The 25,547-nt window shown below is 42.3% G+C and overlaps 1 protein-coding gene across 6 annotated transcripts in view; it reads left to right on the top strand.

Annotated features, from left to right (window-relative positions):
- NEDD4L (NEDD4 like E3 ubiquitin protein ligase) overlaps window positions 1-25,547 on the top strand; it is a 337,485-nt gene that overhangs the window by 147,097 nt on the left and 164,841 nt on the right. The window contains exon 1 of one of the 6 annotated variants that reach the window (XM_046671964.1): window positions 14,601-14,857. The exons of 4 other annotated variants lie outside the window; for them this stretch is intronic. The gene's annotated coding sequence lies outside the window, so the exon portion shown is untranslated. Of the gene's footprint in view, window positions 1-14,600; window positions 14,858-25,547 lie in introns of those variants that run through there. One more of the 6 variants, XM_046671966.1, reaches the window with a different exon arrangement.

The following is a 25,547-nucleotide window of genomic DNA, read 5'->3' as shown; positions in this document are numbered from 1 at the left end:
AAGCTTTCGCATGATGTTGTTTTAAAAACGGTTAGAAGTACTTCCACCAGAAAGTAAAATTTAAGTACTTCAGAGGAAATTATTATGAGGATGTCTAGAAATTCCAACTGGCACCACCAGGTTATTTCTTAACCATAACAAGTAGCTGGTTACCACTGAACCTTGAAAAACGGAGATTATCCCATTTAATTTTGACAGACGAAAAGCAGAGGGCCATGCAGAAAAAAAAAACCCAGCCAGCCAAATACCTCATTTTAAACATTTTTCTGGGGAATTGGAAACAATTCTAGTTTATAGCTAGTACTGGGCCTTGACTGTGAATTGTGACTCATGGGTCTGGACTACTGTTGTCGTGTTTCTCTTCTCCTCCACTCCCCCCCACCCCCCGAATGGGTTAGGCAGTTAGGGTTATGTGTACATATAACAGGTAGGGGGCCTTGTCTCCAGGACTGTTTTTTTTTCTTGGTGCCGTAGGAATATATTAAGGTATTTGGGTTGCCAGTCTTGTGCAGAACTAGCCAGTAGATTCTAAGAGACATGAGAGCTTAGGGCCCCTGAGTCCAATTCCACCTTTGAAAAGTCTCTGTGACTGAGTAGCAGTGCTATCCATGCCCACTCCCCGTAATGTTCTCAGGGTGCGGTCACACCCTTGACCTGGCCTCTGCGCGCTCACATCTGCCCTACTGTCTGACATCTGGCTGTTGATCAGGATCTGCAGATTGCTTCAACAGGATGTTCATGTGGAATTGTGGTCCTTTTCCAGAAAGAAGTACCTGTAGCCTAGAGGGAAGGGATGTATTATTTCCTCGCTGGTTTCAGTGGTTCCTACCACCCTGGAGTTCCTGTTCTAATGGGGGTTTAATCAAGAGATGCATAGACACAATGCATTCTTTTTTTTTTTTTTTTTAAAGATTGGTACCTGAGCTAACATCTGTTGCCAGTCTTCCTTTTATTTTTTTCTTCTTCTCCCCAAAGCCCCCCAGTACATAGTTGTATACTCTAGTTGTGAGTGCCTCTGGTGGTGCTAATGCGGGACGCCCCCACAGCATGGCCCGATGAGCGGTGCCATGTCCGCGCCCAGGATTTGGACTGGCGAAACCCTGGGCCACCAAAGCAGAGCGCATGAACTTAACTGCTCGGCCAGGAGCCAGCCTCTAATGGGGGTTGAATAGTAACATTTTATTTACTGGGATTCACTGGGGCAAACATTTAGGAGCCAAGTGAAAAAAATTAAATATAAAACATGTTGAAAATTTCTTTTTGGTTTCAGTTCTTACAAGGACTTAGGGTAGGAACTCAAATAGAAGTATTTGCTTTAACCAGCAGATAAGTTATTAGCACGTTGGTTGTTTACACATGAGTCAGAGCTTCTAAAATTTGTTCCCATAAGTAGGTTGAGCCTCCTTCTCCGCCTGTAGGGTCTAAAAATGGAAATGTGAGTCCAAACTCTTTCCAGATCATAAAAATACTTCTGAATTAGTAGAGCATGAATGAATGTGATTTCGAGTGTCATCTTCAAGTTCCCAGGCCAGGTTGGGACCTTTTAAGTGTTCTAAAGTTCCCTGTAGTGAGGATTAAGGAAATAGGAGCAGCTTTGCTTCTGGCCTTGGCCACTTTCCTAATGAAATCAGAGCTCCTCCCTCTTGGTTAAGAAGACCCTCTTTCTGTCGCTTGGGCTACAATTTTTAGGAATTGCCATCTGCGGCTCTCACATAGGTAAGGTCACTTCCTCAGTGGTGCGTTGCTGAACCTGGAAACGGAGCAGGCTCTGAGTGGTTAATTATTCCAGTGACCTGAGATTTATACATCAGCCTGTCCTGAAGATGCATCTCAAACGTATCAGGCCATGTTCTTGGCGTTAGTAAGTTCACTGTCCTGACATAAGAGTGAGTCTTTGTTGATTCAGGATCTGTGCTGCCTAGACGTGGAACACTGTTCTGATCACAGATAGAAGTTTTACTGTTAGGCTAAATGTATACTGATTGCAGCAATTATTCTGGTGGTAATTTTTTTTTTTTTTTAATCTATGTATGAATCTCATCACTCTTCCCAAAATGTGAAGTGCAGGGTGAAAGCCTAACAAGGCAGTGAGGGAGATGATAGAATTTTGTTTAAACTTGGCCTGTACTGATGAAATGGTGATTATTCTTCCCCTCCTCCTGCTGGTTTATTAATCCCCTGCTCTGAGAATGCCAGCTGGTGGATGGGTTCCATGGCTTGCCTGCATTGTGGCTCTTAAAATTTTCCATCTTAGGTATTTTTCTTTCGTGTTCTTTATAAAAATACTAGGTATCGTAGAACATATCACCTATAAAGGGAAAGCTGCCTTCGTTATTAAAGAAGATGAAAAATAAAGGAATTGAGTATGCAAAATAAGAAATTAGAAAAAGAACATGTAAATAAACAAAAAATAAAAAGCTAGGGGCCAACCCAGTGGAATAGCGGTTGAGTTCACACGCCCTGCTGTGGTGGCCCAGGGGTTCACTGATTTGGATCCTGGGAGTGGACCTACATACTGCTCGTCAAACCACGCTGTGGCAGGTGTACCACATATAAAGTAGAGGAAGATGGGCACAGATGTTAGCTCAGGGCTAATCTTCCTCAAAAAAAAAAATAAGTAAAAAAATTAAAAAGCTAGGAAGGATAACTCGAGAGAACAAAGATAAAAGTTAAAATTAATAAAAGTGAAAATAAAATTTAAAGGATAAATCCAGTAGCTAGTTATTTGAAAGCACCAATAAAATAAATTCCCATCATACTGAGGAAAAGGGAGAGCAAAAATAGACAACAGAATGAGAAAGACATAGGAGAGATTAATAGATTTTATAGGAAAATGCTACATGCAGCCCCACGGCAACACCTTTGAAAACAAGGATGATTTAATAAAATACAAATTACCAAATTGATCCAAGAAGCATGGAAAACTTGAAAAGCCTGGGTATTCTGGAAGAGATAGCAAATGTGATTAACAGTTACCATTGAAAAAGGCACCAGGACTCCATGGGTTTCCAGCTGAGTTTTATCTAATCTTTTAAAAACAGGAAATTTGAGTGTTATTTATACCATTCTAGGACATCATAAAATGTGCCGAGGTTCCTAGTTCATTTTATAAAACCATAATTTTAATTTTAATAGCTGATAAATTCTAAAGAAGAAAGGTATAGACCAATATTATTTGGGAAAGTAAATACAGATCAAAATAATTTGTTAATAGACTCTTAAGTCCATCAAAGGTTAATGTACTATAATCAATAGTTTATTCCAATAATACTAGGGTGATGAGGTATTAAGAACTTTGATTCCCATTATCCATTACTGTACCCCAGCATATTAAAGGAGAAAAATCTTAGGACTGGATCCATAGAGGCTGAAGAGCCATTTGATGACGTTAAGCTGCCATTCCTAATATACGTCAGTCTATTTCATACATTAACTTCTCTTACTTAAGGAGACACAGTCCTGGATTCTCTATCCAGTTCCACTGAACTATTTATGTAATCCTGTATCAATGCCACACCGATCTGATCACAAAGCATATTGTGATCGCTTGTAAGGCAACTTTGCTCTCACTGGCTTTCTTTCCATGTTTGTCTTGTCTCTTCTCAGGCATTGCCCATTTATTCTTCTGTATAAACTTCAGGATTATTTTATTCAGTTCAAAAAAAAAAAGAGAGAAGAGCCAGCCCTAGTGGCCTAGTGGTCAGTGTGCTCTGCTTCAGCAACCCAGGTTCAGTTCCCGGGCGTGAAACTACACCACTCATCCGTCAGTAGCCATGCTGTGGCAGTGCCTCACAAAGAAGAACTAGAAGGACCTACAACCAGAATATACAACTGTGTACTGGGACTTTGGGGAGAAAAAAAAAGAGAGAGAGGAAGATTGGCAACAGATGTTAGCTCTTTGTCAGTAAAAAAAAAAAAAAGAAAAAGAAAAAGAAAACCTCACTGTTTTGGAAATTCTAAACGGAATTGCAATCAATGTATGTATTAATTTTGGAATAACTGATATATTTTTATGTCTTACCATTCACTAAAAGGGGTACAGGTACTATACTTGTTCAATTTCTTCTCAGGCTATTTGCTGCTATTGAGAAAAGGAATGCTAACTTGCATTTCCACGTGCTTATTTTCGAAACAGAGAAAAGACAATTTTTAGAGACTTATTTTTTTATCTAGCTACCTTGACAATTTTTGCTATTGATTGTAGGATTTTTTTTTTTTTTTTACTATAGGCTCTTGGCTGTTCTAGACGTGCGCATTTCATTGTCTTACTACATCCAGTAGAACCTCTAAGACAATGTTAAGTAATCATAAAAGCAGACATCCTTCTATAAGTCCTAATTGTAATTGAAATAGTTTTCATGTTTTGCCTTTTGGGAAATATCTGTTTTGGGGCTTTCTTTTTTTTTCAGTATATAGCCTTTTTTATGTGTAAGTAATTGATTTTTATTCCTGTTTTGCTTTTTACCTGAGAAGAGCCCAGACAAATGTGGAAAGAAAAACCAGTGAGAGCAAAGTTGGCTTACAAGTGATCACAGTATGCTAAGAAAGGCTTTGTGATCAGATCAGTGTGGCATTGATACAGGATTACATAAATAGTTCAATGGAACTGGATAGAGAATCCAGCACTGTGTCTCCTTAAATAAAGATGAAGAGTTCAATACCGTTGAGAAAAGACATTATTTATTGGATAGTGCTGGTATAACAATCTCTTTAAGGTAGGAGGAGGGGAGATGGACCTCTCTCTTACTTTATAATCAGAAATAAATCCCAGAATCTTCAAAAACTTAAATGTAAACAAGCAATTCCAATTTACCAGAAAATAGAGGAAACTACTTGTAAGAACTTCTCAAGCAAGATTCTCTACCTGCAAGCTATCACATTGGGGATGGGTACTTATAACATGTATGACAGACAAGGGGTTACTGTCTACAATATTAGTAACTCTTCTGAATTGGCAAGAGAAACACGACTCAGAACAAAGCACAAAGAATATAAATATACAACTCACAAGAAGTAAATTCAGACAGCCGGCAAACCTGTGAAAAATAATTCACATTTGTTAGGGAAATGCAGAGTAAAACAACAATGAAACGTTACTTTAAACCCATCAGACTGACTGGTGAAAATAGAGAAGAGTAACACTTCTTGCTAGCGAGGATGTAGCAGAAGTGCTCTTCTCATAATACTGATGGAAATGTGCTTTACCATGCTTTATTTGGGAAGCTGACTGGCAGTGCATATTAAGATTAAAAACTAATATACTTTTCTATTAAACAGCCTTTCTCCTGGGCATCTGTCTTCTAGAAATAAAAGTGTCTGTACACAAAGTCGTATGTATAAGAAGGTTTATTATACCATTATAGTGGCAAAATACTGAAAATACCAAGCCATCAGTTGACAGATGGCTGACTTATGGAATATTTGTTACATGTCCTATTATGCAGCTATTGAACAGAGAGAATTAGAGCTGTTTTAGAGTTGGCTTTAGAGGGGTTTCTGTGAGAAGTTGATGCATTAGAAGCAGGGTGCAGAAAGGTATATAATATCAAGTTGTGAAGCAAAGACACAATCTCCCTATATATATTTGCCCATGTGTGTAGACGTGTGAGTGTGGAGAACAAGATGACAGCAGCCCTTCTCCAAGTTAGGGGGAGTGGCCTGGAGGTTGATGTGGGTGGTGGGAGGGGTGGGGAGAGAAGGGATTTCTAAGCCGCCTCCTCTCCCTCCCCCTCAAATGTGAAAACCTACCCATGGTGTTAACTATGTTCCGTATTTTTTCTGTGGAGGAAGCTGCACAACGCTGTGTTTTGAAGTTTAAAAATCCTGGTTCCTTCTCTTAGATCTCTCTTTCTTCTTTCCTTTCTCATACCAGGCTGTGCTTGTTTTGATGCCCTGATACCCTCTCAGACTTTATGAGGATATTAATTAGGCGTATTTAAGATTCTTCTGTTTCAGACTCGGCAAGCTTGTGCCCCTCATTCACAGCACTGGGATTTTCATGTTTGGGGATTCTTGATTGTCTGCTGGCCTTTATATTTGTGACTCCTATTTGCCTCTTTCTCATCAGAGGAGCCTGTGACTTGTGTTTGTCGGGTGGAGGCCGTGTGAAGGGCTTGGTGGAATGGGCCAGCAGGTGGCCTTTTAGGTGTGGCTACTGCACGTCCTCTTGGCCGTCGCTAGCTGCCTGCACTTCTAGTCTTAGGACTGCACTCCTGCTTTCACCTGCATGAAGAAGGTAGCAGTGGGAAAAGCTAGAGGAAGTGAAGTTTCTTGATTAATCATCCTGACTGTTGCCCCTGAGTCTCTCCAGCCCCTTGTAGCACTAGACTGCTGAATTTCTGGCACCTAGAGAATACTTCCACTTACACGGCAGCTCACCCTGTACACGCGGCGGCTCTGGTTTTCTTTTTCTGTCCATCTGACCCATTCTACTTCTGTTCAACTGAGGGTAGTCTTGCCACTTCCCTAGGACTTTCATGGATGTGATATGTAGTCTGCGTGGAAGACAGGGAGGTAGAAATGTGCACTCAGGGCCATCCAGACGCAAACTTCTATTTCTCTCTCTAAGCCTTAGTTTTCTCATCTGTAGAGCGAGGATAATACCAGTACCTATCTCACAGGGTCAGTGATGCTCTTACAGGGCTTAGCACAGTGCCTGTCGTGTAGTAAGAATTCCATTAAAGGTAAGTGCTGCTGTTCTCAAAAAACCAGGGTCATGGTAGGGATGCTCGACTGCAACATGTTTTTGTCCTCCCAGTAAATATATATAGGATGTCTTTCAAGAGCTCTGTGGTGTTTATTGATGTATCTGTGTGTGGGTGTTTTTGTAGATAAATTCCTACAGTTGAATTCCTGGATGAAAGGACATGAACGTATACGATGTTCATGGATATTGGGGACTTGCCTTCCCAGTATTACACTAGTTTCTGCTGCCTCTAATAGCTGAGAGTACCAGTTTTTCCTGTGCTCAACATTACTTCATTTTATCAATCTTTTAGTCTTTGCCATTATGGAAGGTAAAAATATCTCATTTTGTCTCTTCAGTCAGGTTGAGTATCTCTTCATACATTTGTATTTCCTCTTCCCTCTTTTATAAAAGACGTGCTAATTTTGCATCCTTTGTCCATTTTTCCTTTAGGTGGTTAGTTTTTCATTGACTTGTAAGAGTTCTTTGTGGAATAGGGGATTTAACTCCCCACCTGCAACATATTACAAATATTTTTCTCACTTGATTTATTATGTATCTTGTATAGAAGCTTTTTAACTTTAACACTGTGCTTTAAAATACGCCTTTTCAGTGGTGTGTTAGAAAGCTAACAACTATTTATAGCATTATATCTTTTATTTAAAATAAGGGGTTTTCCTTCACCAATTGTGAAAGTTAAACATACACATTTTTCTAAATCTGGAAAAAAATTAGGAAAAATTAGAAGAAAAAACTACCAACAACACAAGGAACATCAATATTTTGGCATTTTCCTTTCAGTTGTTTTTTGGTGGGGAATGTTTGTTTTTACATAATTAGCATCATAATATAAGGAAATTTTCCTAGCCTACTTTTTTTGTCACTTAACGTTCCAATATGTGATATTCAGCATTTCATTTTCTTAATATATACAACCTTATTTAATCATTTCTGTTCTGTTTAAATTTCCAATGTTTCGTATAAGAGAGGAAAGGTTCGGTGAATATCTGTGCAAAAAAATTTAGTTTTAATTAGATTATGTTCATATGATACCTCCCTGGAAATGGGATTACAAAGTCAAGGAATATTAGGACTTAAATACTTTTGTGATATATTACCCATTTGCTTTCCTAAAGTGTGGTACCAGTTGATACTTCCATCTGCATAAAGACTCTTACTGCAGGTTCATGAGAAGATGAGAGCCAGCTGGAAGAACTGGGGGAACGAGCTTCTGAAAGAGGCACAGCCAGTATGATGCAAGGCTCTCACGTGGAAGTGCCTTTCAGAGGTTTGAGGAAGAGCAAGAAGACTGGTGGGGCTTGGGGGAGAGGAAGTGAAGGGGCGAGTGGTGGGGGTGAAGGGGAAGGACCAGGCCCGAAGCCATGGCTCATGAGGGCTGTGAGGGCTACCATGGAATTTGCATTTTATGCTTATGGTTGTGGGAACCAGCAGAGAGAGTTGCCAGACAGGAGAGTGGCTTGGTATGACTCTTGTTGCAGCAAAGAGTGGCCCGGAGGCCAGATAAGAGGCTCTCACCATAGCCTGGGTGAGAGAGGATGGTTTGAACACCTGTGTGGTAACATCCAGAATGAAGAGAAGGGGATGACTGGGAATTTATTTTGGCAATGGAGGTCTTAGGGCCTACTGATGGACTGGATGTGTGAGGGATAAAGAGAAGAAGAGAATCGAGGAAATTTCGGCTTGAACAGCTGGCTGGCTGGTGGCCACCGAGATGCAAAGGTTAGCTGGGGAACTGGTGTAGAGTCAGAATCAATTCACGTTAGGTCTCTTAGAGCTCCAAGTGGAGATGTGAAGGAGATAAATAATGAACATTTCATAAGTCAGGGAACTGTCTGTAAGCTGTCAGCTTATAAATGCTTGAGGATACAAATCATTGGGTCTTGGCCAGTGCCTTGAGCAGAGCAGGCACACAACGTTATGTTACTGACTGATGTTTAAACATTCAAGAGACCTTTCCCCCTTCTTGATGAGACAGTTTTCTTCTTTTAGATGTTTTGATAAGGTCACTAGTGACTTGGTTGTATTAACCTGTGAAGCATGTAAACCACACATTGTCCTTTTTTGTAATGGCGTTGGAAGAAAAGGCCAATCCGAGTTAGGAGGATTTGATTTAAGACCTTGTGAGGAAATTCAAGACTTTGTGTTATAATCACTAAACCTTGCCTGTGTTATGTAAAGATTTTTGCCTGTGTCATGTCATCCTTGTTTTGTTCAATTTATTCCTCCCCCTCCAAGTGCCCTAGTTTCTCTTCTGCTGTAGCTGGTTTTGAACAAAACACAGAAATTTGTGTTTTTTTCCCCCTCCAGCATTTGGATTCTTCATTTGGTTACTCATTCTTTTTAAATAAGTGGTAATGGGGCCGGCCTGGTGGCGCAGTGGTTAAGTGCACAAGTTCCCCTTCTTGGTGGCCCGGGGTTTGCCGGTTCGGATCCCGGGTGTGGACATGGCACCGCTTGGCAAAAGCCATGCTGTGGTAGGCGTCCCACATAGAAAGTAGAGAAGATGGGCACGGATGTTAGCAGGGCCAGCCTTCCTCAGCAAAAAGAGGAGGATTGGCAGCACATCTTAGCTCAGGGTTAATCTTTCTAAAAGTAAATAAATAAATAAGTACGTGATAATACATTCTTAGCAATTTTTAAATAATTTTTTCTGATTATAAAATAATTAGACATTAGGAAAGATAAAACATAAAGCGCTGATGCACCTGTAATCCAAACAGCCAGAGAGAGATCATTGGTTACCATTTGGTTTTATTTTCTTCTAATCCTTTGCCTATGTTTATACTATATGTATATGGAAATAGTTTATGTATTTGGAATAATGCTATAATATTTAGAATAATGCTTTTTAAACAGTATTTTATGGTGAACTGAACATTTTGTAATAATTTGTAATGTTATTTTTAGAAACATGATTTTTGAAGGCTGCAGAGTATGGGTAAGTTCACGATGGATTTTAAGGAAGAAAATCTCAAGATGATCTCAGTAATTTACAAATCCTTCTAAGATTAAAAACAAAAGCAGACAAAATACAAACACTGAAAAGTCTTTGGAATACTACTATGAAGTTCAAATTTTGTGTTCTTAATAAGATCTTGCTTTGAATGAAGTCAGCTTTCATACTTTTCTTATTCCTTTTGGTTGTGTTAACAAATTTTAATGACCTTTTGTACACTTCCTCTGCTTTCCATTGGAACATACTGATGCAGTGTGACCCTTGGTGGTATTTCATAAAATCTCACTGTACAAACTATCACCATCTTCTATGTATAGTAAACAGTACTACACTTAGAATTTTTGTGCTACAGTCCTATTTTTTTGGTAATATGTCAGAAGTGCCAGGAGCCATAAAAAGATGTACATTTAGCTGTAAGTAATATAGAATTAAAGAATCATCACAAATTTTTAACATTACTTTGAAAATAAAATTTAGGAAAAAAATCCCCAAGTAATGTAAATGAGAAGAGAAGCAACTTCTCCTATTACCAGACTTCTGGTCCACCCGCCCCTGTTCATTCACAGTTGTGCCTTCAGTGGCCTTTCCTTGTCAGGAAGGACCATGGGGAATTCCAAGGAAGGCTATCCCCTCCTCTTGCTTTGCTAACTGCATTCTGCCCACATTGTGAAGCTGAGGTGTCCGTCTGAAGATACCGTCAACTTCCCGTTCATCAAATCCAGAGGCCTGTATTTGCTCAGCATACTCCAACCTTTGTGTATCCCTTGACCTTTGACTCTTGGCTCCTGCCTCTCCTCCTTTCCTCTCTGATCACTCCTTCTGTGGTGCCTTCTTCTCCAAGACTCTAATCCCATTTCCCTATGTTTTGTTTTGTTTTGTTTTTTTAACCATGGAAATTTCATAGTATCTGCTGTTGTGTCAATGGAGAGTAAGACTTAGAAGCTATAAAAATGTATACATGTAAATATGTAAAACTTCAGAATTGGGCTATGTTATATATAATTTCATAGCTTACATTTCTTAACATTATAGAGTGAATGTTTTCCCATGTTTTAAACTATTCCTTGAGGACACAAACATACAGATATCTGTAATTTATTTTCTCTGGGGTTGGTCATCAAGGTTGCTTCAGGGTTTTTTTTAGTTTCGTTTTTGTAGTGAACTTGGTCTGTATCGCTCAACTGTGTCCCTGATTATTTCCTTAGGATAAAGATTCCTTGGATTGGAATTATTAAGTCAAAGGGGCTGAGTGTCTTTAGCCCTCTAGATTGTCTAAAGGCTCTTCATTTCCTTCTCAGTGGTACCTCTTCTTTAGGCTTTCTTCATCTTTGTTTATTCTATGGCAACAGATTTCCTAGCAGGTTTCCTTGTTTTCAGGCTCAGTTAACTCTAGGTTGCCCTGTACCGCTGCTAACCACAATGACCCTGGAAACTACAGCATGTTTGTGGCACCCCTGTGTCCATACTCCCTTAGGAATTCCAATTACAGCGATCCAGCCAGCCTCCATACCTTCTTCCTGGGTCCTCCAACTTTGTGGGGGGGAACCTGCAGTTTTGTGCATGAAGGGGCCACTCTAACTTGGTGGTACTGTCTTCCATCAGTCTGTAGGGCTTCGTGACATCCTTGACTCAGCCCAGCTCTGCTCCTTTTTGCCCTCTGGTTGTTCCAGACTTTGATATTCTTGACTCAATCTCTAATCTCCTCACTCTCAGCCTATAACCTAGTCTTCTACTGCTTTGGAAAAAATAAAACCCCGAAACACAAAAATCAACCCTCAGATGGGGAAATACTCTGAACTGCCCTTCCCTCTACCTTGTTGCTTGTTTGTCCACAACGGCACTTGTTCTTTCTTCTTCTATATCACCTCCGAAGCCCCACCCCCACACCCCTTCTCCAAGGCCACTGACTCTTTTGCTCTGCACAAAGTCCTGTTCTTTTAAGCCACTGGTCTCAACTGGGGGCCGCTTTACCTCCCAGGGGCCACTTATCACTGTCTGGAGATATTTTTGGTTGTCACACCTGGGGAGAACTCCTACCAAGTGGGTGGGGACGGGATACTGCTAAACATCCTACAATGCACTGAAACACCCCCCCTTCCCCCAGTGTAGAATTACCTGGCCTCAAATGTCAGTAGATCCCAGGTTTCGAAAGCCTGTTTTAGACTTACTCTCAGACCTTGACCATTCTGCTCTGGTTATCCAGTGTGTCTGCATCCTTGCCTCTGTTCACTACAGCTGCTCTGTGGAACAGTGGGTTTTCCTTTCGGGATATTGGGGAACTGATCATTTCGGGCTATCCTCAGTTACCAGTATGGGGGGAGCAGGGATAGTAACACTGGGTTAGGACTGAATGTTTGGGTTCAGTCGACTTTAGCCTTTATCCCAGATTGTGGTGCTGCTCTGGTTGGGTCCTAATTTCCTCCTCTCGATGGAGGGGCTTGAACCAAGGCTTCTTATGTTTCCTCCGTTGTTAACATTTATTAATTCAGTGCTAAGGTTGTTGTTGACTAGGTTTGGTTGCGTTTTAGCGGAGGTTGGGCAGAAGCTGAGTTCCACGGGCTGGGGAGAAAGATGTGGATGTAGACTACTTGGTCAGTAAGTTTATTGTAAATGGAGGTGGTGGAACGAGTTTGAAAGGTCATTTGTAGGATTTTTTTTTCTTTCTGCCAGAATAAGGTTTTTCTAGGCATTTTTCAAGGCAGAACCTCAGTAGACAGGGAGGGAGTAAAACATCCTGAAATGAAGTGTTTGGCTGTGGAAGAATGGTGATTAATCAGAAATCTGAATTCTGCCTTCAGTTTTTATATTGATACTTGGAATGAAATGACCGTTAACGTATTAATTTGCTGGGGCTGCCATAACAAAGCACCTCAGACTGCGGGGCTTAAACAACAGAAGGTTATTTTCTCATGGTTCTGGAGGCTGAAAGTCTGAGAACAAGGTGTCAGCAGGGTTGGTTTCTTCTGAGGTCTCTCTCCTTGCTTTGCAGATGGCCATCTTTTCCCTGTGTCTTCACATTGTCTTCCGGCTGTACCTGTCTGTGGCCTAATTTTCTCTTATAAAGACACCAGTCATATTGGCTTAGGGCCCACCCTGATGACCTCGTTTTGGCTTAGTTGCCTCTTTAAAGCCCCTGTCCCCCAAAACAGTCACATTCTGAGGGTACTGGGTGTTAGGACTTCAACCTAAGAATTTTGGGGGACACAATTTAGTCCATAATAGTTCGGTAATATTTGTTGAGAAGTATAGGTACATTTTATCTTAAAGGGAACCAGCAAATTGTTAAATAACATATTGAGCTTGTTTATATATATATATATATATATATATATATATACATATATATTCTTTTTTTTTTTTTTTGAGGAAGATTAGCCCTGAGCTAACTGCTGCCAGTCATTCTCTTTTTGCTGAGGAAGACTGGCCCTTAGCTAACATCCCTGCCCATCTTCCTCTACTTTATATATGGGACACCTACCACAGCATGGCTTTTGCCAAGCGGAGCCATGTCCGCACCTGGGATCTGAACCGGCGAACCCTGGGCCACTGAGAAGTGGAACGTGCACACCTAACCACTGTGCCACCAGCCCGGCCCCTAGGTATATTTTCTTAGACTATATTGTGGTTTTTATTTCTTTAACCCTCCAGACAGTGTGTAAATGTGAAACAGTTTAATTTTATAATTTTAGACATAGTCAAAGAAGATGGAGTTTCTGCTCCTGAATTTAGCCTGTTTACCACTTATCTATCCTCACCTGCTTGATACTAAAGCCTTGAGGTGTTTCTCTTGTTAGTTCGAGAATTCTACTGAAAATGCTTGGCACTCTCAGCCTGTCTGTCTGTGACAGGGTGTCTTTGGGGACGGGATTTCCAGTAGTGACCTAGAGTCGACTTTCCCCACCAAGCCGTCAGTGATCCTCCGGCCAGCAGAGGTCGCTGGCGCCGCTGGGGATCTGTTTTGTCATCCCAGTACCTCTGGGAATCCCAGCCTTTGAGCACCCGTGGGAACTTGAAACTCTAGTTAGAGTTTTTCAGCTGACGTGCCAGGAGCCCTTCCCGGTGAACACAGCACCAAATTTGAGTTAATGCAGAAAGTTAGACTTTTGCTGTAAGTGGGACACTTCCTGTTTCAGCCACACCTGCTGGGGTTGCAGAGTGGGGTTTGACCTGCTTCAAATAAGAGCAGAGAGGCATAGCTTAGTGCCAGTCACAAGCCAGAGAAGGAGCACACGTTTGCCTCGGCCTCGGGAGGTCAGTAAAGGGTGGTCGGATTGGTGAACTGTACCCTCAGCCAGGACACAGTGCTAAAGGGTACCAAGATAGCCTCCGCCTCAGTGCCCTGGATCTGTACCCGAGGGTACCCAGCGGGATCACCTGAAAATGGGCTTGCCCAGCAGGGATGGGGATGGTGCAGTTACAGAGTGGTGGTGCTGTCTCTCATGGCACCGAGTCCTCTCTGTTGCTTCTGTTTCCTGTTGTCGTTTGTATCATAGTTATCTTTGTTCTGGCCTTGTTTCCCCTTTGAGACTTCAAGCTCTTTGAGGGGCCAGCAGGTTGTGTCCTCCATCTCGCAGGCAGGAACCAGAGAGAGAAGCTGAGTTCCTTGTGAAGGCTGAAGGACAGACCTCTTCTGCCTGTCTGCCCAGAAAACTCGGATACAGCTTTAAATAAGCAAATAGCCCAGCCCCCGTTACAGTTATTCACAAAACCATGTGCGAGCCGGTTACTGCCCATCCTGTTTGGTAAGCCTTCGGTTCATCTTTCTACCCGTTGAGAAGTGTCATTTGGAGAAGCAGTGCTACAGGTAACTAACTTAGTGTGATGGCGCGGGGTGGCTATTTAAGCTAATGGCTGAGCTGGGTGGAGTTACTTAATCCTTACGGTAGGGGTGGGGCTTGATTCAACTCCTTTTCCACCAACAAGCATTTCTTTCTCCTGTCATTGAAGTGAATCATCGGTATAAGTAGTGAGCTCGGTGCATTCCTCCTCATTTGTGTTAAACTTGCTGGTGGTCCCTCCGTGTTAGCAGAGGTGTGTGCGGGCAGCACTTCACCACAGGGGAAAAAGAAGGCGAGGCCAGGAGCCCAGGGGTCCTGGAGGTAGATTGCCAGCTGTGTTAGTGCAACGCCAGCCCAAGCAGACGCTTCCGGCAGGAGAGGTGGCTTGTTTATCGTGAGCCTTGAGGACAATTATAGGTAAGAACAAAGACGCCACTGTATATTTATTATATGAATGCAAAACGTTGGCACGGAGTTTGATTTTGGTGCAGTACTGTTTTTATATTAGCAGCAGCATTCTAGCACAGACCAAAATTTTCCATTATAAATTACTTCTTTTTGGTGTTCATGGTTAGTTGTAGTTGATCAGTTTCGCTCTCCTTACGTATTATAGACGGGATGGGAGGCAAAGCGTGAAACTTGAAAAGAACTGTGATCTGAATTGTCATTCTCTACTCTTGCTTTCTTATCTCTGTCTCGACTATTTGAGAAAATGTATGCTTTCTATTCCAAAAATGAAAGCACAATGGATACTTTTGTTTTCTCTTTGAAAATAATGGAAAATGTAGACCGCTTACGTTTATGAATCTTGTTCTCTGATTTAGAAATTGCTGGTTCGGGAGGAAATAATTGTGTTTTTCTTCCTGCTCTGTTTTGGGTCTCTCTTTTCGCTGAGTATTTGACTTAGAAACCTCCCTGGAGAAGAGAGAGACAACAGCTGTACCAGGCTTCAAATGAAATAACATCTTGGGTCATGAAATGGTTTGCTTGGAGAATGATTTATGGTTTATATCTGAATTGTTGGTTGGTAGTGAGAAAATTTTTCTTCCCTTTAGTATTTGGCTTGCATGACTTATTCTATGAGCATTTCTTCTTATTATTACTACTATTGCTTTGAGAGAACAGAAATTAAAGTCCAGAACGTACTCAACTGAATTTTTCCTTGAGGTTTTGTTGTTATTTTCCCACCCTTACTACTCATACGTATGAATATACGTTATGATTAACACGTGATTTTTGTTTCTTGACTGTGTCATTTGATGTTGATTCATAAACTGTTAGTTGACTAGTCTGTATCTTGCTAAAATAAGTTTGGGTGCAGGCCACACCTTTATATGAATGTGCTCGGTTACTTGCAAAAAAGTTTTCCTAATGTTAAATGTTGCTTAAGATCGATGGAATTCTAAGACAATAAAAATGTAACGGCAATGTGAAATGGCGAAGCCTGTAGTGAGATCTGAGTTATTTTTTAATAAAGGACTTTATTTCATATTGAGAAGTATGTTATTTACTTGTGTTTGAGTTACCTTGTGCCAGTCGAAGAAAACAAGCAACTAAACTATAAGAGAAGAAGGAATTCAAAGAACTTATGGGGTATTGCATTTTTTCCCCCCAACATCTGTGAGAAGGACAAGGTGAACTTTCATTCTGATGAGAATTTGAGTAAGATGGTGGTGAAATCAAGAAAAGAGGAAGAAGAAATATTTTCTATTTAATTAGGAGAAAAGAAATGGGAGCGATTCTCACTGATGCTATGGGTTTTTTTTTAATTAAAAAGTGGTTTTTTTGGAGTCTTGTATTGCAACTAAATGTTGATTTAAAACATTCTCTTGTCATTATGGAGTATAATGAAAAGATATAAAATGAAGGCAGGAACGGAATGACAGGAATTCGCCACTTGAGTATAAAAATGTTCTCCTCAAGTGGTTAGTTTGGTGGGTGTGTTGACGCTGGAGAGTGTGTATACTTACTGACAGCATCTTAGAGGTAGTTGATAAAACAGAGGCTTTTGTGATTGTGAGGGTTGTGTTGCGGGGGAGGGTTGTTTTGATTTTTTGTATTTCATTCCTGGCAATGTTCCATCAGTCTGTACTTTGGGCTTTTCCAAATCAGTTTTCAAGGTGGGCTCATTTACCTATCATTTCGTTCACTTTGGCGAAAGTCTGTCCCTCCTTGTGATTTCCTTCCTTGTGCATTTTGAGTTAACGATGACTTAAGGTGCCAGCGATGAAGAGAATGGGCAGGCTTGTGGCGAGCCTGCTGGTCTCTCGCCTTAGATCCCACAGGCTTCTGAGGTCATTCACCTTCAGGGCGATGGCCGAAGCACGTGTTGTCGTGTGTTCTCAGAATCTGTCCCAACTGTGTTCTCAGTGCCTCTGAATTCCACCGAGGGTCACTTGGCACACCTTCACCTACAGTAAATATTTGTGCTCCCTCCGTGCTTGGCCTCGTTTTCTTGGTACCCAGGTAGGCAGGAGCACAGGTGGGCAGCTCCCGAGTGCGATCCCGCCCACCAGCCAGGACTTGTGGGTCAGGCCTGGGTGAGACCCCCAGCTGCCCTCCTGACACCAAAGGGGCCTTTGTTTCTGACTCCTCTGAAGGCCTGAGGGATCGATCTAGAGACTCCCTCCTGCCCTGCTGTTGTTGCCAAAATAATCACGGGACCTTAGGTAATCATGAGCTGTACTCCCTCAGCTGAGACATATGTGAGCTATTTATTCATCTTAGAAGTAGTTACTGGAAGAAAGGGTAAAATTCCAGCTCCTGCTTGACATCATCTCTGAAAAGAAAGGATTGACTTTCTTCTCCTAGAAAATGGAAGACTCAGTGGAAATTTTTGGAACAGCCCCTGAGACGTGTAACGTATCACCACCTCCCAGAGGCGGTGAACAGTGTCCCTTCAGACTAAGTGGAAACACAGAGACGGTAGATTCAAGTGGGATAAATGGAGTTTAATAGAAATGCATAAAAAAGCACCGCTTGAAATGATGCAGGCCGACTTGCTCACTTCTCTATTACTCATTGGGGCCACTGCAGGTGAGCAGCTCAGATGCCATTATAAACCCTCCTCTGACTCAGGTCGGTGACTGGAAACCCCGTCACATTACAATGGGCGTTTGGTCATGGATCTTGAGCAGAGGCTGGCTGTGTGGAGTCCTGGGGCTGTGATTTTCTGGAGCATTTGCCGGTGCTGGGATTCACATCTTCAGCTCAGCTAACAGGGTTGAGGAGATTATTTTGGCTAAGGTCTGCCATGCTAAGTAGACAGCCTTGAGACTCAAGGAAACTTCTAGCTTCTTTAAAAGAAATGGCGTGGTAGGCCTGAGGGCATTTTAATATATTCCGCTTTTTCTTTCTTGCCCTGTTGTATTGAGGTTGTATAATTGTATCCAAGGTTAATCAGTGAGTAATTTATCTGAAAGAGATTTTTTTTCTCTTTGGACCCTGTCCTGTCTGGTATTACATTTGTGTGCCTATATATTTTAATTCATTGACAAGGCTATTTATGACACTTGTAATGCCTTGTTCGTTACATGAAAATAATTTATCCTCTGATTATTCTTTTTGTATGTCAGTTACCAAATTAATTATTTAATTAATTATCTTTATGTTGGACACCGAGGGGTACCTCTTTTTCACTTACGCTTGGTAGTTTTTGTTGACCTAAAATTCTTTTAAGGTTGATTTTTTTTCCCTTCTCTTATTCTTGTTTTCACTGGATTGATTTTATTTTTAAATATGTACTTTAACAGTCCTTACGCATTGGGCTGAGTGAGGATGGCGATCAAGGACAATTAAGACTTAATTGATTTGTAAGATTAGTGAGAGTGGGAAAATATGTCCCCTAATTTTGTTAGCTGGTTAAAAAAAGTTAATTTTCTTTTCAGTTCTTTGTTCATTAATGGGAGGCCACAAACCAAGGGTGAAGTAGTTTTCCTCGTGCGTGTGCCAGTGGAACTCGGTTTCTGAAGAAAATAAAGAATTTAATGGTTAGAGAGATTATGTAAGATGACAGATGATGTGTGATTATGTCAGAGGGAGAGAGTGAGAATAAGACTGAAGGAGGGCCCTGCCACCTGCGGGAACTGCAAGTTCCGGGAGGTGATGCATTATCCCACTGTGCAGGGATTGCCATTAAAATTCGATTTTGAGCGTGACACAGGACGGAAAGCTTTGATGACAAAGCCGCCTCTTAGTTTAGCAATAACTAGTTTAAGAATAAGACCCACCAACTCCACTGTAAGATTCAGCAGTGCACTTCTGGGCGGTGCCGTCCCCTCTGCCCCACCCTGGGCAGGTCTCTGCACCTGCCCCGAGCCCGAGGCCGCCCCAGCCTCCTGCTGATGCCTAATCCGAGGTGTTACACGCATCATGATTAAATTGCCCTTTTGTTGTGTTGGTGCACATGTATGTCTGGCTCTGCTTCTTTTTTTAGGAGAGGGGAGAAGAGTGGACAGAGAACAAAACAAAAAGCAATTCATGAGCTCCCAGATTGAGTGCATTTAGATTCTAAATAGCCTCCCAATGTTGAGCCTCCTCAACATTCGTTTGTTCAACAAATATGCACTGAACCTCTCAAGGGGCCACTCAGGACCTGGGTGCTGAGGAGGCCAAGGTAAACAGGAGAGCCCAAGTGCCCATCAGTGTCCCGGCCAGAGGGCTGCATAGCCATCTGCGGCCACCTGCCTCCCCATCAGCAGGGAGCCTCATGGGGGAGACTGATAATACCCAAGTGGACGAGTCTTGTAATTGGAGGTGGTTTGAGGGGCTATACAGAAACAACATCAGGAGAAAGTAATAACGATTGCATGGGTGGGTGAGCTTTTTTCCTTCTGCACGGTTCCTCCTCACATGTTCCAGTATGGCTGTTTACAGTTAGTATGGAAGTTGTGGCCAACACTGGGATAGTGGTTAGAAAACTTGCTTTAAAAAAATCCTTTAAAACATCATTCCCATGGAAAGCTATACATTATTGTGCCTAGAAGAGTAAATGGTCATTGATCCTGGAGCAAATGAAGAGAGATTTCCTGGAAAAAATACTTTCGTTCATTGGACATGCCTCAAGTATCATCTCTAGTCCATTTTGGAAACTAGGGACATCCACGGCTAGGGAGTAGCCTCAGAATGGATGACTTCTGCCCTCTAAGAGGTGTGGCAGCCTGGACACAGAGGCCCGAGGCTCAACTTACAGCTGTACCGTTGACATGACATGAGTCTTGTCGTTTGTCAAATGGAGTTGTGAGGTTAGGTGACCTCCAATATTGAGCGCTCACTTTTCTTTTTTTCCATGTCAAGATTTATTAGAGCAACCTGTGGCACCAAACCTTCTAAGTTGTTACGAGTTTGAAACTATAGGATAAATATTGCGAGGGAAGGGTGACTGTGAAGCCATGCCGAGCAGTACACTGATGAGACATGGTCCAAACCTCCTGAACTTCTTAACCCAGGTTCGCAGAGAATGACTTAAGGCATTCTGAGTTTGTCAGGTCACCAGGGCCATGAGTTCCTGTGCTGTGCTTGGGGGCAGGGGAGGCCCGTGGGACATATTGTGGTCTACGTCATTGCTTGAGACAACTGCAGCTCACCAGGTGCTAAAGGTAAAGGGTATGGAGGCCTGGCCACTGTTGGGTGAGACTGGCTGATGGAGATCATGACATCTGGTTATTCCCAGTTGCAGGTGGCAGCGCTAGAAAACAAACCCGAGTATGTCTTACTGCAGAGTGTGGCCCTCAATCACGTTGCTGTCACCCTACATCGAGTAAACTGAGGCAGCTGTAAACTGAGAAGAAAGAAATCCTCTCTTTCTCAAATGTGCAACTGTTACATTTTTGTGAGGGTCTTCCCTCCAGTTAACAATTTCTCCTTTCCTCCAAGTAGTTGTTGAAAGTCAGTTTCACACAGGTCCTGTGACCATCCTATGAAAACTGCAACCATCGCCTCCCTCCCTCGTCCTAGTGTCAGTCCTCTTTGTCTGCTGTGTTTCTTCCCTCTTTAGAATTTGTCATTGTCTAACGCTATTCTTTCCTGCTTTATTCTGTGCTACCTGGCTCCCCCTGCTAGAGTGTGTAAGCCCCACCAAGGTCAGGAGGTTACAGTGTTTCTTCGTTGGTGTATCTTAGGTGCTAGACCTGAGGTAGGTCCTCAGTGAATACTTGTTGAGAGAAGGAATGGGAGGGGAAGCCAGACCCTGGAGCCTTCGGAGAGTCTGAAGGGAGGCTCCTTGTGGTCTTATGATCCTCACTGGGGTCAGTTGGAGGCCGTGGTTTCTTCTGAGTTGTCAGTCCTTTGAGGTGAGTTGTCTGTGGTCACCGCGCCCCACCTTTATGCATTAGTAGAATGGAATTGGCAGCATGGCTGTCACCACTTTGAGGTGAAAGTCTAAATTCCAGACTTTCTCACATGCTTTTTCTGTGGATTGGGATTTGAGCTCCCTGGCTTCTGGTGTATAAAGAAGTCTGTCCACAGGGGACTAGCTCTGTGAAGCTCCTTACAAGCTATTCATCGACGTAGCAAATGTTTTACCCATTGTGGGTTTTTCCTACCTAATTGCCACTGTGGTTTTCAGCGTGCTGCAGTTACACGTTCCACTGTGGTTTTACTTAGCCTTAATCCTTTATTAATTGCCTCTCGTTCGAACTCCCTAAGAGCAGATTATCCTCTACTTTCAGCTTCTGCTCCATTACTATTGGATTTCTTTGTTTCGGTCATGACATGAGAAAAATAACCAAGAAATTGCAAATGAGGCTGTTTTATTTCCATCCACTTTATTCCTCTTTTAGCAGTACTATAGTTTAAAATAATAGAAATGGCCATTTCACAGCATGTGAATTCTATATGTTCCATGATATAGACAATGATATTTTCCAGTATCTTTCTAGCACAGAGCTCGCGATTTACCCATTCCACCTCTCCTCCATGCCCCTAACCTGCCCTTGGGCCATCACCATACCCTGTAAAGCAGTTACTTGTTGCAGACCTACTGTGTAGCTGGAATGTCATAGACACAAGTGACCAAGACATGACCCTGTTCATAAGGAGCTTCCAGACCAGTAACAATAATGGATACATAAGTAAATGATTGCTATACTGGTAGGCTTCTGCCAACAGGAGTGGGGTTTGGGGTTAGGAAATCAACTCAAAGACAGTTGAGCTGGTCTTTAAGGTTGAGTGAGGGTCACATGGAGGCAAGGTGGGGTCCAGGGCATTTCCAGCAGAGGAAAAAGCATGATGTGCTCAGAGAACTAAAGTCGCCCCCCTTGGCTAAATGTGTGAGGCACAGGGAAGATGGCATTGAAGGGGCAGGCAGAGGCCAGAGTTGGGCAGACTGTGTATGCACTGTAGTCTGGACTTTATCTGTGAGATTACAAAGAACCAATTCAGAGCGGATGATTCCCATGTGTTTGGCTGGGGCAATTGGGTTAATATTTGGCTTTATTAACAAGATGTGGAGTAGAGGAGATTAGGGCTTGTTGTGAATTTCATCCATGAGATACCTAATCACTGAGGATGGGATGCCCAGAAAGTTCCTCCGTTTGTTGCCTGTTGCTCAGGCCTGGGGTCTTGGCTGGAGTCCTGACTTGGCCATCACTTAGCAGTTAATAATCATGGAGGAGGAGGGTATGCCTGCGGAGAGGGGAGTGTGAGCCCACTCAGGGAGTGTTGCCAAGTGAAAAGAAGCCAAAGATGAAGCCTGGAGGGCACATCAGCCTGTAACTTTGTATTTCTCAGCTCTGGGCATCCACGTCTGAGCTCTTTCTGTCGGAGTCAATGCGCTCTTCCACATCTGCAGCTGTCTCCTGAATGAGCTGTATCCTCATCTCCTTTAGAGCCTCGCTACACCCACTGGCAGTGTCACCTGGGAGCTTGTTAGAAATGGAAATTCTTGGGGCTCCCTTCACACCTCCCCAATCAGAATCTGCATTTTAACAGAATCCTCAGGTGATTACAGTGCACAGTGAAGTGCCAGAAGCCCTGCTGTGGAACCTCTTTACCAATCACAGAAGAGCAGAGGAGGTTTTCCTTCTTTTGTGCTCTCTACAGGGCCTACTTACCTTTTAAAATTTCCTCAAAATTACGGACTATGGAATATATAGAGTGTAAATCTCATTAGCAGTTAATAAATGGTATTTGGCTGGAACACATAGTTGTGCCCATACTCACCGTTCTCGCATTCAGATCGCATGTGTCTGGGTTGGGTTTTGTGTTCCCTTAGAAGGAGCCCCTCTGCTCCCTGAACGTTACTTGCTGAGATCTCAGACTGCTTTTTCAGTCTGGTTACTGAATGATATTCCTGCAGAATGGGGGTGCACATATGCACGTTCACCTTGCTGGGGGTAACCTAACTCACATTCCTCCCAATGACCTGGCCTCACTTTGTGGTGACACGTGCTGCACCCACCACTGGCATTTATTTGATATAATGATGATCGCTGTTCAATAGTATCTCAATCCAAGTCAGCTGCACAACACTTTTAAGTTAATTACAATGAATCTTTTCTCTATCGTGTGCCTTGATTAAGGGCTAAGAGTTGAGTCTTGGGCTGGCCCGGGGGCGCAGCGGTTAAGTTCACACACGTTCCGCTTTGGCGGCCCAGTGTTCCCTGGTTCGGATCCCCGGTGCAGGCATGGCACTGCTTGGCAAGCCATGCTGTGGTAGGCATCCCACATACAAAGTAGAGGGAGATGGGCACGGATGTTAGCTCAGGGCCAGTCTTCCTCAGCAAAAAGAGGAGGATTGGCAGCAGATGTTAGCTCAGGGCTAATCCCCTCAAAAAAAAAAAAAAGTGTTGGGTGTGTGAAAATTCACATCTATATTGAGGCTTATGCATCTTTATTTTGAAATGAAACCTTTTCGGGGTTGGAGGAAAAATCAACAGACTACAAAAGCATGGCAACTGACACCAAGAACTTACACAATTGGAATAAAAATGTATAATGATTCATAATTAGCTAGTGGTCCATATTTTAGTAGGAATTCCCTTTCCAGTGTGTTTCTGGAATTAACTGTTTTGTTATTTTCTCCCTAAGTTAAGTCTTCAGACATTAACATTTCTGTGTCCTTGAAATTCGAATATTTAAGTTTCTCATGTATAGAAAGTGTATGTCAGTTCTGTAAGTCAGTTGATTAAAGTTTTGCTTTTAGTTAATCTAAAGTGGCTCATGATGTTAGTTTTTGGTATCAGGTACTATTATTGCTGAGATGAGATTCACTGTGAAACTCCCCTTGCCCCCATTTTGTTGTTTCTTGGAGTATATTTGAGCTTGTCACTCAGGACACTCTAGGAAATGATCTTGTGGCTCCCACATTGTGGAAACGTGAAGAAAGTGAAGCAAGTTTAAGAAAAAGCTTTATGTGGAAAATACATTCCGTATCTAGTTGATCATTATCAGGTGTGAGATAAACTGAGCATTCCACATTTTGGCAACTCAAGCAAGACAATGTTTCCAAATGTGTGTCCCTGGGAAGAACTTACCCTATCCTAATGATGTGTAGGAAGCCAACCAACCAAAAAATACTTATGAGGACTTGTTCTGTGGAAAATGCTGACGAGCCTAACATAGATAGTGGCCTTACATGACGTGTGGCTAGTTTAAGAGAATTAAGATTTGCGTACTTGAAAAAGGACAAATAACGCAGAAGGGCACATGAGTCAGTGGCAAAGGAGTGGTCTAAACAATGTGACTGTAGGAATGCAGAGCATGGAGAGGCTGGTTATCATAGGTGGTTTGTTCTGGGAAGAGGAGGAGGAGGACCTGTAGCTGCTCTGAGCCTGGAAGGATCCAGGATTTCCACAGGAGTGAGAGTGGGAAACATAAAGAATCACCTGTAAGTGAGTATGCACCATGGGAAGTGGGCTGAAAACTTGGAAGACAGTAGATTGGCGTATTAGGAGAATCAAGGAGAGGAGGCTGATGTTGACAAATGGCTTCACTGGATTCTGCACTTAGTGCCTAGTAGCAATTCTTATGCATAGGGCAAAAGTAAACGAGGATCCTGTGTTCTGTTTCAGTGTAATAGAGGTCTGACCTCCACAGTTATTATGGGAAAGGTGCATTTTATTCTATGTAAATTCTCTTAATCTCTCCTGTTGGCTCTTGTCCCTTGGCTTTTTAATGCTTTCTTCTTCATGGTTGTGAGGTCAGGGAGAAGCATATATACCCATAAAACAAAGTCATCTAGCAGCATAAACCTTCATGCTCAAACACACACCCTTTTGAGCTGGGGGTGGTGTGGGTAGGAACAGTCCCTACTAATAATTATGGAACCTATCCGAGGCTCACTTTAGAAGTCTCATCTAACACAGGAACTTAAGGGAAGATTTTAAAATATCTGAACACGAGGAAAAATCTCCAGCGTGTATCCAGCTTTGGGGATGTGTATGGGGCTCTGGTGCTCACACTGTTGAGGAGCAGGTCAACCAAGATTTTTAATGCAGATGAAGGCTTCATTTCTTCTATGAACTCCTTTTCTTCTTGACAATCTATGGGTGCAAGAAGTCCCAATGTGAGTACCCACCATGTATTTATCTACCTAATTGGGAAAAAGATGTGTGCCCTACAACATTCACCTTCTTGCTCCCATTGGGGCGGGGCATTACCATAATCTAGGCCTCTTTCTGTTGATTATAGTTTTCTTCCTGTGGTAAGACTGTGAAGCATAATTGTTTTTGCCTCTCTTTTAAAATCCTGTTTTAAAAAGCCTTGTGGTAGAGAGAGTAGAGAGGTCAAGTATCTGGTGGTTTGTTTGCATGTTTAACAGCCTTGAAGATAAAACTTTTAAGTTCTTCTACAAATTATTTATCTAAGAGTTGAGGGGATGCTTTGGCTTCCCTGAGGAATTCTGGGATTTCACAGGCAGTTCTTTGTATTTTTGAAAATAGTCTGAATGTGGTTGGCAGGGTGGCATTAGGAGTTAATGTATTTTAAGTATTGGTTTGCAACTTAGTAAAAGGTCCATAAACCTTTGTCTGCAGTTTGAAAATCCAAAGAGCCCTGGAAACTGAGAACATATTTGTAGGTTTGTAGGAAACTCATTTCATAGCAAAACCTGACCTGAAGGGACTTGAGAGTATTTCTGGTTTTGTGTAGAACTTAATGCCAACATTCA

The sequence above is a fragment of the Equus quagga genome, chromosome 9, assembly GCF_021613505.1.
Source record: "Equus quagga isolate Etosha38 chromosome 9, UCLA_HA_Equagga_1.0, whole genome shotgun sequence".
NCBI classification, from domain to species: domain Eukaryota; kingdom Metazoa; phylum Chordata; class Mammalia; order Perissodactyla; family Equidae; genus Equus; species Equus quagga.
The sequence above is the reverse complement of the archived record's forward strand: the minus strand, read 5'-3'. Positions and strand labels throughout refer to the sequence as shown.